A 16,881-nucleotide genomic window follows, 5' to 3' on the forward strand; every position below is an offset into this window, starting at 1 on the left:
ATAGTTGCTTTAATTCTGGAGGGACAGGTGGAAGGAAAAAATTGTGCAGGCAGGCAAGGTTTGGAGTATGTAAAACAAATTGTTAGAGATGTAGAATATAGGGGTTATACTGAAATGAAACGACTAGCACTAGATAGGGAATCTTGGAGAGCTGCATCAAACCAGTCAAATGACTGAAGACCAAAAAAAAAATCGAAAACGTTGTCATATATATTTTAATTACCTGTATTTATATAAAAATGAGAAAACTTGTTGGAGAGGATTACTAAAACAATAATTATTGGAACAATGGAAAATAGTTTTGAATGACTTTAAAAAAAAAAAAAATTACAAAAATTTCTAATTTAATACCCGTGTATTTTTTACTAAAAATTGTTAGGAAATTTTTAGTGGTTTATAAAAATACACATCGATTTAATTTTTTATCAGAATTTCTTTATACTCTCAACATAGTGAAAGTAGAAGTGTAAACAAGGAAACTGGCGTAAACAAGAAACCTAGTCAAACACAGTTTATTTTTAAAAGTTGAAAAAAAAAAAACGCTACACACAAAATGCATGTAACACATACAATAAAAATTAATAGGATCGATGAACCACAATATGTACTGGTTTAAATTAGTTCTATTCTTTATCTGAACGCTCTCAAGTAAGATATGACACGCTTGAGTAGAAATAAAAAACTCACCAGTCCTGTTCAGTTTTCGGTTGCCATTACAGCTACTACTGTTATTCTGTTACAAGCCAGTTCGCTTTCGTTCAGTTGCCAGTAGGTAAGCGTACGTTGTGCGTGTATGTAATAAGCAGCTTGTCTGTAGACTATCAATTGTTGAGCATTTTTAAAGGTCAACGCCCGTTATTCTGCAGAATTATGTAATATACTGTTATTTTATACGAGTAAGTATTTATACATATCTATAATTTATCTTATTACTATTCTCATGTACTTAATATTGTATATATAATAGTTGAATGTAGTATGCCAGATGTCCAAAGTTATTAAAAAGAAATACAGTTTTAGTACAATTTTAATTTTTAAAATAATATTTATCAAAATTCGGCCAATCATTTATAAAACAAATATGTGATTGGATTATATTCACCGAAATATACGAACTTAATTTTTATTAAAAAAAAATTAAGTAATAAATATTACATTTTTACGACACGTGTATAATTTGGATTATATTTAATGTTGGTTTAATATCAGAATTAAACCATGCTGACATTAAACTTAGTAATTATCATTTCAAATAATCTATTGTTTGTTGGTTTTCACTTACTACAATATCTACTTAATGTTATGATATTTGACTATTTAATACCTTTCGGTGTTAAATATTACGTTACCGGTTGACTTATAGGGAAACGGGTTAACCTTGTGAAAAAATTCACCAGCGGCGTATTTTGACACTTTCACGACAAATAAAAATTATTCGTGAATAAGTAAAGATTATTTTATAAAGAATGGACTAGTGAATAAAATAATTTCTAATATTTAAGAAACGGTTTAATAAAATACTTTTTTCTTTTTTATAAATAAAATAACAAAAAATGATAAAATACGCAGAAATTATTAATTATTTCGAAAAATTATAAATAAAATATTTTTGTTAAATTAGTTTGTTAGAAAAAAGTAGTACTGAGCAATGAAATTGTGATATAATTCTTTAGGAGAAAGGTAAACTGACTTTTGGATAAACTGACACCAGTATTTTTAGTGGCGGCGCCAGTTAGCTACGATGAAGATAATAACGGTAAATCAATAATTCTGCCCTAACTAGTATGTGTGCCAAGCATTTGATGCTTGTTCTTGAGCAGAATCATGGCTTTTTTTTAGGAGGGGCATTTCATGCTGGTTTGCCGAAAACCGTTACGATCATGTCACTAACTGACAGAATGTGTTGTTTGTCATGGAGATCGTTAAATCCACACCTAATGAGTTGATGGGAGAATGTGTTATAACTTAATTAATCAATCGTTTTTACCTGTTTGAAAATGTCAAATAAAATTTTTGATGGAATATTTTTATTACATAGTTACATTGAATAAATAGACACAGATTCCTAAAAGCGATTTTGCTCTAAACAGAGAATGTATTTTTAAGCTAAATTCTTCAAAAAACTGAATGTTTCGCATTTTGCTGTCTAAATAAAAAAAAATTAATTTAATTAAGTCACTTTTGTAAGTTTGTATTTGAAAATTAATGCAGTGTTACATGCCTTAACCACATAGATATGCTTTACATTATATTATTTTTGGATGGCTTATTTATATAACAAAAAACAATCCGACATAGCGCTGTACTCGCCAAAATAAAGGAAGGCAGGAAGGAAGTTTCAAGGACAGTACGTTTACACACACGCATACACACTGATAGTACTTTTTGTTGCTGCTTAACACCAATTAGAAATATAATGTCTATCTCCATTAAAGCTATTTCTATAGTTAATTAATGTACTATTTTCTCCCCTCATGCTAATCTGATGAGTAAAAGTAACCAGTGGCATTTTAGTAAGGAAAAAGAAAAGTATTGGTTGATTTAAAAAAAAGTGTTCTTTAAGAATTAATAATTCTGTTTGCTTAAATGAGCATATAAATAGGTATTGGAATTACTATTTTTGTGAGAATTATTTTTATAAAATGTAAAATGTAAATTAACCTATCAATGCTGAAATAATTTTGGAAGATAAAACGATATTTTTTTGTGTTCAGTCGTTTGATGCAGGTCGCCAAACTTTCCCATCTAGTGCTAGTCGTTTCATTTGGGTATACCAGGGGGTATACCCCCAAATCGTTAGGGATGTAGGATGTAGGGATATCCTAAATCCCTAACGATTTGTTTTCGGTTTTCCAAACGTTGCCTGCCTGCACAGTTTGTCCCATCTACCTGTCCCTCCAATATCAAACCGACTATTCCAGGATGCTGTAAGATGTGGCCTATAAGTCTGTCACATCTTTTAGTTAATTTTCCAAATGCTTCTTTTTTTACAGTTTGCTGCAAAATTTCTTCATTTGCCATTTTATCCACCTGACATAAGGTGGATACATCCTCCTACAGCACCAAATTTCACAAACTTCTAATCTTTTCTTTTTGGGTATCCTGATTGTCCAAGTTTCACTTACATATAAAGTCATGCTCCAAACATATACTTTCAAAAATGTTTTCCTGACATTTAAATTAATTTTTGATGTAAGCAAATTATGTTTCTGATTGAAAGCTCATTTTGCCTGTGCTATTCGGCATTTTATATCGCTCCTGCTTCGTCCATCTTTAGTAATTTTACTTCCCAAATAACAAAAATCTTCTACCTCCATAATCTTTTCTCCTCCTATTTTCACATTCAGCGGTCCATCTTTGTTATTTCTACTACATTTCATTACTTTTGTTTTGTTCTTGTTTATTTTCATGCGTAGGACTTCATCTATGCCGTTCATTGTTTCTTCTAAATCCTTTTTACTCTCGGCTAGAATTACTATATCATCAGCAAATCGTAGCATCTTTATCTTTTCACCTTGTACTGTTACTCCGAATCTAAATTGTTCTTTAACATCATTAACTGCTAGTTCCATGTAAAGATTAAAAAGTAACGGAGATAGGGAACATCCTTGTCGGACTCCCTTTCTTATTAGGGCTTCTTTCTTATGTTCTTCAATTGTTATTGTTGCTGTTTGGTTCCTCTACATGTTAGCAATTGTTCTTCTATCTCTGTATTTGAACCCTAACTTTTTTAAAATGCTGAACATTTTATTCCAGTCTACGTTATCGAATGCCTTTTCTAGGTCTATAAACGCCAAGTATGTTGGTTCTTTTTTTTAATTTTCCTTCTACTATTAATCTGAGCGCTAAAATTGCTTCCCTTGTCCCTATACTATTCCTGAAACCAAATTGGTCTCCTGCTAACACTTCTTCCACTCTCCTCTCAATTCTTCTGTTCAGAATTCTAGTTAAGATTTTTGATGCATGACTAGTTAAACTAATTATTCTCTATTCTTCACATTTATCTGCTCCTGCTTTCTTTGGTATCATGACAATAATACCCTTTTTGAAGTCTGATGGAACTTCTCCTTTTTTGTAAATGTTACACACCAGTTTGTATAATCTATCTGTGGTTTCCTCACCTGCACTACGCAGTAATTCTGTAGATACTCCGTGTATTCCTGCCATTGAAATCTTCTAATGCTCTATTAAATTCAGATCTGGTATTGTATCTCCCTTTTCATCCCCTTTAACTTGCTCTCCTTCCTCTATAATACCAGTTTCTAATTCATTTCCTCTGTATAACTCTTCAATATATTCCACCCACCTATCAACCATTTCTTTCATATTATAAATTGGTGTACCCTCTTTATTTAACACATTATTAGATTTTAATTTATGTACCAAAAAATTCTCCTTAACTTTCCTGTTTGCTTCGTCTATTTTACCAATGATCATTTCTTTTTCCACTTCTGGACACTTTTCTTTAATCCACTTTCTTTTGATAATTTTCACTTCCTGTTTATTGTATTTCTTAACTGTCAATAGTTCCTTCTTCATCACTAGCATTCTTATACTTTCTATGTTCATACATCAGCTACAAAATATCTTCTGTTATCCAAGGTTTTCTACCAGTTTGTTCTGCCTAAGTTCACTTCTGCTGATTTAAGAATTTCCTTTTTAACATTCTCCCATTCTTCTTCTGTTTTTCTTCCTTATACTCAGTCCTCCTTGAAAATCTTCTTTACCTCCTCTTCCTCAAGCTTCTCTAAATTCTACTGATTCATCTAATACCTTTTCTTCAGGTTTTTAAACCCCAATCTACATTTCATTATCACTAAATTATGATCACTATCAATGTCTGCTCCAGGATAAGCTTGGATGAAAGAGTCAGCCCCCTCTTTCATCCCTTTTGCCCAGTCCATATTCACCCACAATATTTCCTTCCTTGCCTTTTCTAATGCTTGCATTCCTATCTCCAACTATTATTTAATTTTTATCCCCTTTTATGTGTTTAATTGCTTTGTTAATTTCTTCGTATACACACTCTAACTCATCATCATCATCAGGGGCACTTGGAGGCATGTAGAGGTTAACAGTCATTGTTGTTTAGGTTTTGATTTTATCCTGATTAAAATGATTATATTGCTAAGCTTTTTGAGATTCTTTACTTTCTGCCCTATCTTCTTGTTCATTATGAATCCAATTCCTGCCTGCCATTTATTTGACGCTGAGATAATTATTCTATAATCACCTGACCAAAAGTTGTTTTACTCTTCCCACTGAACCTCACTAATTCTCACTACATCTACATTTAACCTTCCCATTTTCCTCTTTCAATTTCCTAACCTACCAACATTTTTCAAACTTCTATCATTCCACGTTCTGACTCGCAGTATGTTATATTTTAATTTTCTGGTCCTTTCTTAGTATTCCCTATCTAGAGATCTGAACAGGGGACTGTTTACCTCTGGAAAATTTTACAAGGAAGTTGCCTCCATCTTTGCTACATGAAAATGCAGAAATCTACATTTTCTTGAAAAAAATACAGCTGTAGTTTTCCATTGCTTTCAGCTGGGCAATATTCATAAGACTGAGTGATGTTGATTTGGCCGTTTAAGTTCTTCTGATCTACACCCTTAACAACTACTGAAAGAGCTGCTGCCCTCTTTCAGGAATCATTCTTTAGTCTGGCTCTCAAACAGATACCACTCCAATATGGTTGCACCTTTGGTCCAACTATTCACTATCATTGAGCCTTCCAGCACCCTCACCATTGATAAGGTCTCATAACTCATAGAAGAATACCATAAAGGTCTTTAATGCGTTGGTTTCCTCCGGTGGTTTCCTACATCCTATACCATTGGACTTTTGGTTTCATTTGCCTTTAGGATGGTATCCCGTTACAAGGGCAAGAGGGTGCCCTGCCTTCTACCACTCCTCCACCCTTCATAGAGGCTGTTGGCATTTGTAGAAGATCTCCTTATCCAAGCTTTTGTCAGCCACTTACACATACTACCAAAAGCAATATGTGTAATTTTTACCCCCTCTATCCCAGGGAGATGAAAGTCCAGAATTTCTCTTCCTCGAGATCAGGAGCACAAGGCATTTCCTGATTTCTCTATTACTTTAGAGAGGGTATAAATCAATTACAAAAACAAATCAATTATACTACAATAATAATATTAAATAATTATTGTTTTTATAAGTTAAAATTTGATTTCATTTGTTCTGAATTATTGTTTGATGAATTTTATTTCAGTGGTAGTTTAACTAAAATTAATCAAATTTTCATTGAGATTAAATTCTTTTTGTTTTCACAATCCGACTACAAATAAAAGTAAAATATTTCTTATGAAATATTTTTAACCAAAGTTATTTTAGGATATTAAGTGTTAACATTTTGTGAACATTTTTTAAGGCTGTATTTTATTAAAGAGAAAATAAAATTAAAAAACTTGTACAAAAGTAGTTTTTGTCATGTTATTGATAAGTTTTTGTGACAGAAAGAACTGCTGTATGATATTAACAAATATATATATATATATATATAATGTACATGTCAATCAATCTTAGCAGACTATCAATATGGCCTTTGAAATAATAAATAGAATATATTTATTAAAGAAGAGGAAGAAGAAAACTATGTGATTTATGATGACAGATATCTATGCTACCACCATGGATTAAAAGCTTACTTTAAAGTTTCTCATTTACTTAAGAGATTCTAATGATTTAAAAATTTCTTTAGTTTCCAAAGATTCAAATTATTTTTAAAATAATGTGTATAATAATCTTTATATTTTAATTTATTAAATGACATTCTAATTTAATTATATTGATGAGCTTTTTTTATTTTTTTTTGTAACATTTGATGTACAGAAATGTTATCATATCAGTTTTTTATTGATGAAAATAAATCCTAAATCAAATTTCCCTTCAAGTAATTGAAAAAAAAAAGATATATGAATATTGTTGATATTATGCCTGTACAGCTTGTTGGTATGTATGTTGTAAATTATTTTATATTAATAAAAAATTGTTATACTTATTTTAATTTTTTCTTAAACTGTAATTATAATTGATAAGCAACAATTTAAAATAAAACATTATATTATGTCATCATTACTGCTCATATTAAAGTTTACAAGAAGAATTAAATACATCTGTTCATGTCAAAACATATAGAAATTTCTTTTGCTTTTGTTATTACGACTAGTGAATTAATTTCTTTATTCAGTTTATGTAACACCTATTACAATGACTAAACAAAGAAATCAACATGACAAAAGAATGTTGCATACTTTTTTTGAAATTCAGACTGAATTCTTTTGTAGATAATTTTTAGTGATTTTGCTATAAGATTACGTGTAGGATAATTCAAGAGGAAAGGGAAGTAATTTGGGAACTGACTCTAGGACTTGAAAACAACAGAAAAAAGTTCAAACAAACATATGTCTGAAAACGTTTTGATATTGAGTTATGGCTAAACTTTTGTCTGTATTTTGGTTCTCCAGGGAAATGAGGTTATACTTAAAGTTTCAAGGTATCATATAAGGAGTAAACTTGATGGTTTCTTATATTTTATGATCTAAAAAATAAAATACAGGTCTGAACTGTATCTCCTGTCTTTTTCATGATATCCAATGTAAAACAGAAAAATTTGGTATTGAAAAACACCAGATTTTTCTTTTTTTTTAGGTTTGAAGTACAATAACTTTGTTAAATGAATAATAAATGGATAAATTTTATGAAAACTTGTAAAGAATTTAATGAGACTTGGAATTTTTATTATTCCTGTAGTGTAGTACGAACTGAAAGATTATTTATTTAAATGATTGCTATCTTTGTTCAGTGAATGAATCTAGAAATTTAAAAAAAGATCTAAATATACTATGCAATACTTCAATATCATCAGCAATAAGACCTTTATCTAACAGAAACACTTTTAAAATTCTTCTCCTAAAAATTTAATTTAAAACATTGAAGATGTTGCTGATTAATATGTCAAACTCTTGGTAGATTAATAATGTCTTGGCCTCTTATCCTTAGGTCCCACCCAGTTTTGAATCGCAGTCAGGTATGGCATTTTTCATATGCTACAAAATTTCTGTCTTTTCATATTCCCTTTGTACAAGCTTTGAATTGTGAGTGAATTAATCATAAAAAAATTACAGGATACTTTTGTAATTTCTAAATTCATTCAGATTTTAAATTATAGTCAGTCTGTTATATAGTGTGCTAAATGACTTTATAAGCGTTAAATTAACAGAAAATCAAGCTAAACTCTAACAATCAAAATTAGAATGTTGGTGAAAGCAAATTTTTTTTACAAGTTTCAGGCTTTTGCTACACAAGATCAGTTTTGTAGATAGCTGAAGAAAATTACATAGTTTACAGCATAGTCAGTAATGAGTTAATGCAATTAAATTGGTGCAAGTTTTTAAATCTTGACAAACATCATTACATCTGTAGATGTTTAAAAATATATAAAAGTCATTTTTCTGCATAGATGTAATAAATATCCAAAGTTTTAATTTTGTTACTGATTTCATACTTGTCTTTAAAAATTGATTACAGTACACTTTATGTAAGATAAAACTTTACATTTGAGCTTACATTCATTCTAAGTTAAGCTTCTTTATTGATGCTGCTGAGAGGATGAATGTTGCACTGCCATTGTGTGTGGAACTGTTGTTTGGATTTGGTTTTGATAAGTTTGAAGAGAGTATGATTTCTAAAATGTATGTTGATGTCTGTTTAGGTATTTGTATATACTAAATTAGATTCTTTGTTATTTACTTGTTAGATTTTCTTGTTATTTATGATTGTTTGGGCCTCACTGAAGTGGTTTGTAAAAGTGGATTCAGGGGTTTGAACATCAGTAAATCCGCTTTTATGCATTTTTTGTCATTGTATAGAGCTTCATTTGTCATGTGCAGAACTTATTATGGTCTAAGCAAGTTTTAAATAAAATTTATTTGACTGCTAATGTGGGAAAAAAAAAACGGGGGCATAATGTTTAATTTACTACATGGCAATTAATTACTACATGTACTAAAGTTTTCTACATGGCAATTAATTATCAGACAAAGTAATAAAAAAATAAAACAAGACAAAAAATAAAAAAAAATAGTAAAAAGTAAAAAAAACTAAAAAAAAAGCAGCTATGTAGGATCTTATCATCTCCAACAATTAAGCTTTTTAACTTAAAAATAAAATTAAAACAAAAACATAAAATAAAGTATGTTTCTCATCAAACCATTCATTCCAGACCTCAGAAAATTTTGTTTCCTTTTTTATAATGGGTTTTTGTTTACTTCTCTTATTAATGAAAGAGAAAGTTTAATTATATATATATAATTAAACTTATATACATACAATATACACACAATTGTGAGAAGGGAAGTGTTGAAATTGTGCTAGATTTGGCATGTGTTAGGCAGGAATAAGCTTTATTTGGTAATAGCATAGAATTTTTTACTCTTTTACTTTTAAACTCAAGTAGTTGTAATTCAAGGGTTAAAGAATAATAAGCTGCATTAAATTAAAAAATAATAATAATGATGTTATCCATTTTGATTTTATCCAAAGAAACTTATCATGGTTGAGAAATTTTTTGAAATAAAATAAAAAGGTTTCTAAAAGAGATTGAAAATTTAGAGTGAGAGAGGAGTAGAGAGATAGAGAGAGGAGCATAATGCAAGGAGAGAATTCATTTATGTGGCCATTGAAATGAATCAGTATCAAGTGAGTGTCTGTAAGTTTTCTCTGCAATATGACCACTGTGCTAATATATTTATTACTATTTCTATATAAAAAGAAGTTAAAAAAAATATTAAAATAATTTGCTTTTAAAGTTAATGGATAAAACTCAGTAAATATTTAATGTTGTCTGTTGTAGTCAATGGTGAAGTTTTTAATCTTTAGTTGCAAATATCAATTTTAAATGAGTGTGTATATCACATGAGTTTCTCCCAATATTCCTCATTGTTGATTGTGGCTACTTTTTCCCACTGGGTTGGTCTAGTGGTGAATTTGTCATTGCAAATCAGCAGCTGATTTCAAAATTGAGAGTTCTAAGGTTCAAATCCTAGTAAAGGAAGTTACTTTATTTGGATCTGAATACTATATTGTGGATACCATTGTTTTTTTGGTGGTTGGGTTTCAATAAACCTCACATCTCAGGAATGGTCGACCTGAGACTGTACAAGACTATACTTCATTTACACCACCGTAATACCTTACGAAGGTTCCAGAGGCTAAACAGAAAAAGATAGAAAGTGGCTACTGTAACAAAAGTTATTGAAACTTTTGTAATTTAAAAGTAGATTTAAGATTGTTATTAAAAATTAATAATTTACTATAAAACTGTATATAATTTACTTTCCATGAAGAATTTTTAAATAAATTAATAAAAAAATCATTGAATAATTCTGGACATAAATAGAAGTTAACTTTTATATTCATTATTTATTTTTTGTTATAGTTTTATTAATTTGAATTTATCTAACTTACAGACTTTTATAATAACTCAATTCAATAAAGTTGGTTTTGAAGAAACTGAGCAAATAATTTCAGTTAAGTATGTGATAAGAAACCAGATTAATTACTAATAATTATGTAGTATTAGTAATTTATTAGAGGCATTATTGACCTAATTTAGAACTGCAAAACATAAATATTTTTTTTTATACTTAAAAGTACATGATCAGAAAGTCTAGGTCACTGAGTGTAAAGCCAGTTATTTTTACATGGATTTGAATACTAGATCGTGGATACCGGTCGGTGTTCTTTGGTGGTTGGGTTTCAATTAACCACACATTTCAGGAGTGGTCGAACTGAGAATGTACAAGACTACACTTCATTTACACTCATACATATCATCCTCATTCATCCTCTGAAGAATTATCTAAACTGTAGTTACCGGAGGCTAAACAGAAAAAAAAGGTCACTGAGTGCCAGATAGTGGCATGTATTTAAAGACAATTAAATTACATTGTTTTACATTGTAAATTGAAATTTAAGTTAAGTTTTAGTTTGATTAATATTTTATGACGAAAAAATTCTTCAGAATGAATTCTTTGTCATTCGGGAATTTTAGGAAGATTTTACTGAACTTGTGGTGTTATTACTACTATCTTTAATACAAGAGCTGCAAAAAACATAATTTAAAAAAGTTATAAATATATATTATTCTGTCATAATAAATTATACTATTTTACTTATAAACTGTAGTTATTTATCTTTATTTTGTTTATCCTAATGGGCTTTTCACTTTTGATTTAATAAATTTATATTTTCTATTATCCATCTTTATCTAATTTCATGTCTTTTAAATATCTAATTTCTGTTTCTTTAATGAAGGGGGGGGGGTTCTCATCCTTTGTAATTTTTTTAAAATAATTGTATGTACTTTTCCTCTGGCTGGAAAAAACGTAAAAAGTGTATGTACTTTTATTAATGGCTGGAAAAAAAATTATTCTTTAAACTAACTATTCTATCTATTTTCTATTCTTTTTTATGGAACTTCTCTAATACTTGAATAAATTTATCTGTTCTAATAGATTCTCCTCAAATTATGTTTAGTTAAAATAGAAAATATTTACAATGATAGATATAGTTTAATTAAGTAGGTGCTATCTTCATTTTAACAATAGATACTTGGTTATTGTATTCTGTAAAGTGTAATCCAGTTTTTATGTATACTTTCTAATTTTTTATTGTTTGGTGTGTTTATTATTTTGTATTATAATTTTTACAGAGTATTTAAAAAAAATTTAATTAGAAAGAATATAGTAACTGTTTAAGCTGAATAACACGTAAAGTGACAAAAAACAAGTTTAAAAAAAAGTAAAAATATTTCGGATAAAACTATACTGATCTTCGAATGGTTCAAGTTTTTCAATTTGTTTTACTTTTCAACAAAGTCTTCTTGTATGTACTCACTAGCACAATAATTAAGTTTAAAATGTTTGATAAAGTAACCAAAATGTTACATAAAGTCATCTAAATGCTGCCAGTTTATCTATATTTGGTTTTACATCTTTTGAATCTTATTGCCAAGTTGATAACATCTTAGAAAAAATAGAGAAATCTTTTATAACTGAAGCAAATTTCAGTAATACATCCTTTGTCTGGAACTTTAATACATTACTATAGTGGTCACAGTTTATACTAATTAAGTAGAGTACTTCTATTAATGCAAAAAGATTTGACCATCTACAGTATCGTACCTTTCTCTTCACTGTTCATAACAATTAGACATCTCAAAATCTCATTTCAATTTCGATTAGTTAAAATTTGTTTAAATGCACATACTTATTCGATTGTACCTTTTGCAATTCCTTTTGGCCCTTCAAACTGATTTTTTTATATCATTATTTTGATATAAATTTGTATTTGTGATTGTTACGCTCTTTGTTGTTCAAATTTACTATCATCATCTAAATGTTCTGTAAATTCATTCTCTTACCATAACAAGAACCATACTCTTTATTATTTATTAATATTTTTTTACATTTATAAATATATATAATACGACATGAGTAAATAACATTATAAAGGTTACATCTAATATCTACACATAATATAAACATCAGTAAAATAAAGAGAGCAATAAAATGAATTGAAAAATAATTACATGATTAGGCATGCTGATTTATGGAATACCCCAAGCTGAATTGAGGCGGTGGTTTTATCAAATCAAAGAAAAACAGAATTCTAATAAGACAAAAAATAGTTTCTAACAAAATCAGTTTAGCAGGATACATTATTTCTTACATACTAGAAAGGTTTGTTTTTCAAAATAGTCTACGCTATATAGCACATAATAAAAAAAGTAACAGATTATTATATAGTGAAAAATTGTAATAAATAAAAAAAAAGGATAAATTATATATTTTTTTCTATTCTGTTTTTAAATAAAGTTTTATTAAAGTATGGAGCATTATTAAAATTCTTAATTATCTTAATTAGGGAAAAAACAAATCTGTATACTTATTTAATATGAGTAACTATTTCTTACATAATAGGCTTTCAAGTATTTTAAAATAATATGCAAATGATTTTTTTATAACCATGTTACAGAAACACATATTATTAAAATGAAAAAAAGTAAAAATCATGTGTATAATAAATTAAAGATAAAAATGACAGGACACATTTCTTAAGAGGTAATTATAAAAGAATATTAATGATAAAGAATACTGTTATACTTTATCATAAAAAAGTTTTATTTTAGAAAACATTTTTTCATTAATTACATATTAACTCATGAACTTTAACATATCACAATAGACAAATTACAAGTTCAAATAAATGTCATGAAAAAAGCATTCAAGGTAAAATAATTTTTTATCAATATTATGTAATGAAAATAATACACATTTACTATAATACAATTACAATTTTAATGTTTCAGAAATGAATAATCACTTTTATTATTGTCAAGACTGCAATGTTGTGATTAATTATAATGAAAACATTTATCAAGCTGTATAAATATTTTTAGATAATAGGCGTTTATGGCTTATATAAAAAATAAACATTATTAGAGTATTAAATTAAAAATATTAACAAATAATAAACATTAAAAAAATAATAAAACAGTTTAAAAAACACAATATAATGATTAAAATATTATACTCATAATTCTTTTTTAATTGACACATTGAAGCTGGCACCAAAATAAAAACAAAAACCTATAAAAAGATACAAACATTTAATTTGACAAAGTAAAGGTGTTCTACTATTTGACATTTGTAAAAATATAAATAAAAAAATTATTACTTTTGTTTTTGATAGTTTTTATAACTTGACAAATATATTTTAATTTCTCTTTTTTATTAAAAATATTGGAAATGTATTATTTATCTTTTCTTACATACTGCCAGCTTCCTTTACATCATATATGAATATTTTGAATGTATATTCATGTGTGTGCGTGCGGGTATGTGTGTAATATGTATACCTAATTACACAATAATAATGTAATAGTATTCACTGATGATGACAATAATACAAAATGCAGACTATATGATTATCATTAAAAAAAGTTGTCTGAAAGAAACTTATTATAAAGTCACTAGAGGAACTATTTCCACAAAATACATAAAAATTCAAATTGGTTCATTTGGTAGAAATTAGGATTTAAATGAACATTGGAAATATGAGTATATTTGGATCAAACAGAGAACCTTTGTTCTTAATTGTAAAAATCTGATGTGAACATGACTTCCTTGTACGTCGTTAAATTAATATACACATTTTTTAAAATGAAAAGTACGTAAAATTTTATTTCATTAATAACTTTTGATATTTTTTCATATATTTTTTTTTTATTGAATTATTATTTATCGTAAAAGTTTTTTACAATCAGAGGTTAATAATTATTAAGAAATCAATATATTTAAATTAAAACAAAATAGTCAAAAAAAGGAGATGAAGTCTCATTCGATTCGATGTGCATTCCTCTTGTAAGATCCAAATATTTCTTTAATTAGATTTTCATTTGGCTGTAACTCTGGAATCTATGAAAATACGAGGGTTATTTTTTTTCAAGTTCCGATCGGTCACGAAATTAAAACCACAGTGAAAATAAAAATTTTTTATTTGTAACAAGTACTTACATAGTTAACGCTATTTCTCTACATAGTCGCCACTTCGATTTAGACATTTGTCGTAGCGTGGTACCAACTTTCCAATACCTTCGTCATAGAACGGAGCCGCCTGTATTTTCAATCTTGTTTGTACGCTGGTCTGCAGCTCGATGTCTGTGCCAAAATGTTGTCCTCCTATCCAGCGTTTCATGTGAGGTGAAAATCGGATGGACCCAAGTCCGGGCTGTGTGGTGGGTGATCAAACACTTCCCAAAGAAAACGCTGCAGGAGCTTCTTTGTTAACAGCTGCAGTCTGCGCCCGAGCATTGTCATGGAGAAAGACAATGCCTGATGACAACATTCCTCTCCCCTTACTTTGAATTGCCCTTCGTAGACGTTGAAGAGTCACGCAGTATGAGGCTGCAGTGATGGTCGTGCCACGTTCCATGAATTACACCAAGAGAACTCCATTCCGGCCCCAGAACACAGTAGCCATTTACTTGAGAAGCCATACAGACCTTGGAGAAGGTTCGCTTGAACTTCTTTGGTTTACTGGGAGAATGAGAATGTATCCACTGTTGGGTAAAGTTAAAAAATAAAAAAAAACACACAGCCAGTATTTGCCAAAAGAAATTGAACTTTAATGAAAACAAATTAATATAAGTTAATTATTATAACCTTAAAAACTACTTAATACATCAGCTGAAATCAGCGTCTGAACAATGATAGTTAAATGAAAAAATACATGAGTACACGCTTCTAAATACAGATTTTGACAATATACGTTTTTGACAAAGCCTGAAGGAGAACATGAAACACCTTAGTTTTAATTATAACTTTAGAAAAATATAACATCAATAAACATAGTATGTCTGAAAAACTATTGCATTGCTGACAAATGTTGTAATATTGAAAAATTAGGAATGAACAAATGTCATTAACTTAGAAACATCAATTACAGTAAATCTTAATTGGCACTAGCCTTTCCTGATTTGTGCACCACAAACTTAATATTAAATAATGTAAAAATGTAATTCTAGTTTAACGTAGAAAAGGACACAATAAAATTACAGTACAAAAGAGTTAATTACAATATAATCACACTGAACTTAATTGAGCACATGAAATAGGTTGCAGCTGAACAATGACAGCCTTCTGTAAGTGACCTGTCGTGACTGTACTAAAGTGAAATTGAAACTTGAACGGCATAGGTATGATGAACGGAATGTTACACAAATTTGAATGATACCATAGTGGTTTAACGTAATAAGTAATGAAAAACTGAACTTGCCTGTAGCACACAAATATTATCCAGAGATGAACTCGTAACAGCAAGTACAGAAGAATACCTATGTAGTCCTGGGCGTAGTCCGCACGGTGAATCAGGAATACAGAGGTGTGATGTGGTTTAGTGGTAGAATGAGGCGTGGAATCTCAGATGTGTAGTGATGAGTTTGAGATTCTGCTTGAATGTGAATGTTACCACAAAGTTTGCAGGAGAGTATGGCCATAGGCGACTGCACTGGGGAGATGTTGGATCTACTCTGCCGAAAAGATAGCGAAAGAAAGCGGGGGTAGCCAGATCCAGGTAGTGGACAGGAGAGTGTGTGTATGTATTAGTAAGGGGACGAAAAAATAACGGGTGTATGAAAAGGGTAGTCAGAAATAACTCGATAGAAGAATGGGCGCGGTCGCTAAGGATGACGGTGGGAGGGTCGAACACAAGAACAATAATAGAAGCAGGTGGACTTTACAGACCCAGAAATACGAAACCAAGTGAGATTTAAACATTCCTTGTAACAAAACAACGGGACCCACCCTAGCTTGGAATTCGTAGAAAATAACGGAAAACTTTATGCCAGAATGGCGTAAACATCCACTGTTTGGATTGTTCTTTTATTTCTTCAGTTTCGAAATGGACCCATGTCTCGTCCCCTGCGACAATTTTGTTCAAAAAATCATCTTCATTGTGGTAGCGCAGGAGGAACGTTAGGGAGGCGTCCATTCTCATTGTTTTGTGATGGTCGGACAGCATCTTGGGAACCCATCTCGCACACAGTTTTCGGTACTGAAGTCTCTCACTCACAATGGTGTAGAGAGCTGACCTTGAAATTTCAGGAAACGAATCACTCAATACAGAAATTGTGAACTTACGATTTTCTCATCCACTCGCTCAATTATGAGATCATCGGTTGACACTCGCTTCCTTCCCTGACCGCCTGCATCATGAACATCTGTACGTCCTGCTTTAAAGTTCCTGCACCATTGTCTCACTTTGCTGTCACTTATTGAAGTTTCACCG

General features: G+C 29.7%; 1 protein-coding gene across 3 annotated transcripts in view; it reads left to right on the forward strand.

Moving 5' to 3' along the window:
* Positions 1–722: 722 nt before the first annotated feature.
* Positions 723–16,881, forward strand: part of LOC142328734 (uncharacterized) — a 56,880-nt gene continuing 40,721 nt past the window's right edge. For all 3 annotated transcript variants that reach the window (XM_075372714.1, XM_075372712.1, XM_075372715.1), the window contains exon 1: positions 723–896. The gene's annotated coding sequence lies outside the window, so the exon portion shown is untranslated. The remainder of the gene's footprint in view (positions 897–16,881) is intronic.

Source organism: Lycorma delicatula, chromosome 8, assembly GCF_047948215.1.
Source record: "Lycorma delicatula isolate Av1 chromosome 8, ASM4794821v1, whole genome shotgun sequence".
Taxonomy (NCBI): domain Eukaryota; kingdom Metazoa; phylum Arthropoda; class Insecta; order Hemiptera; family Fulgoridae; genus Lycorma; species Lycorma delicatula.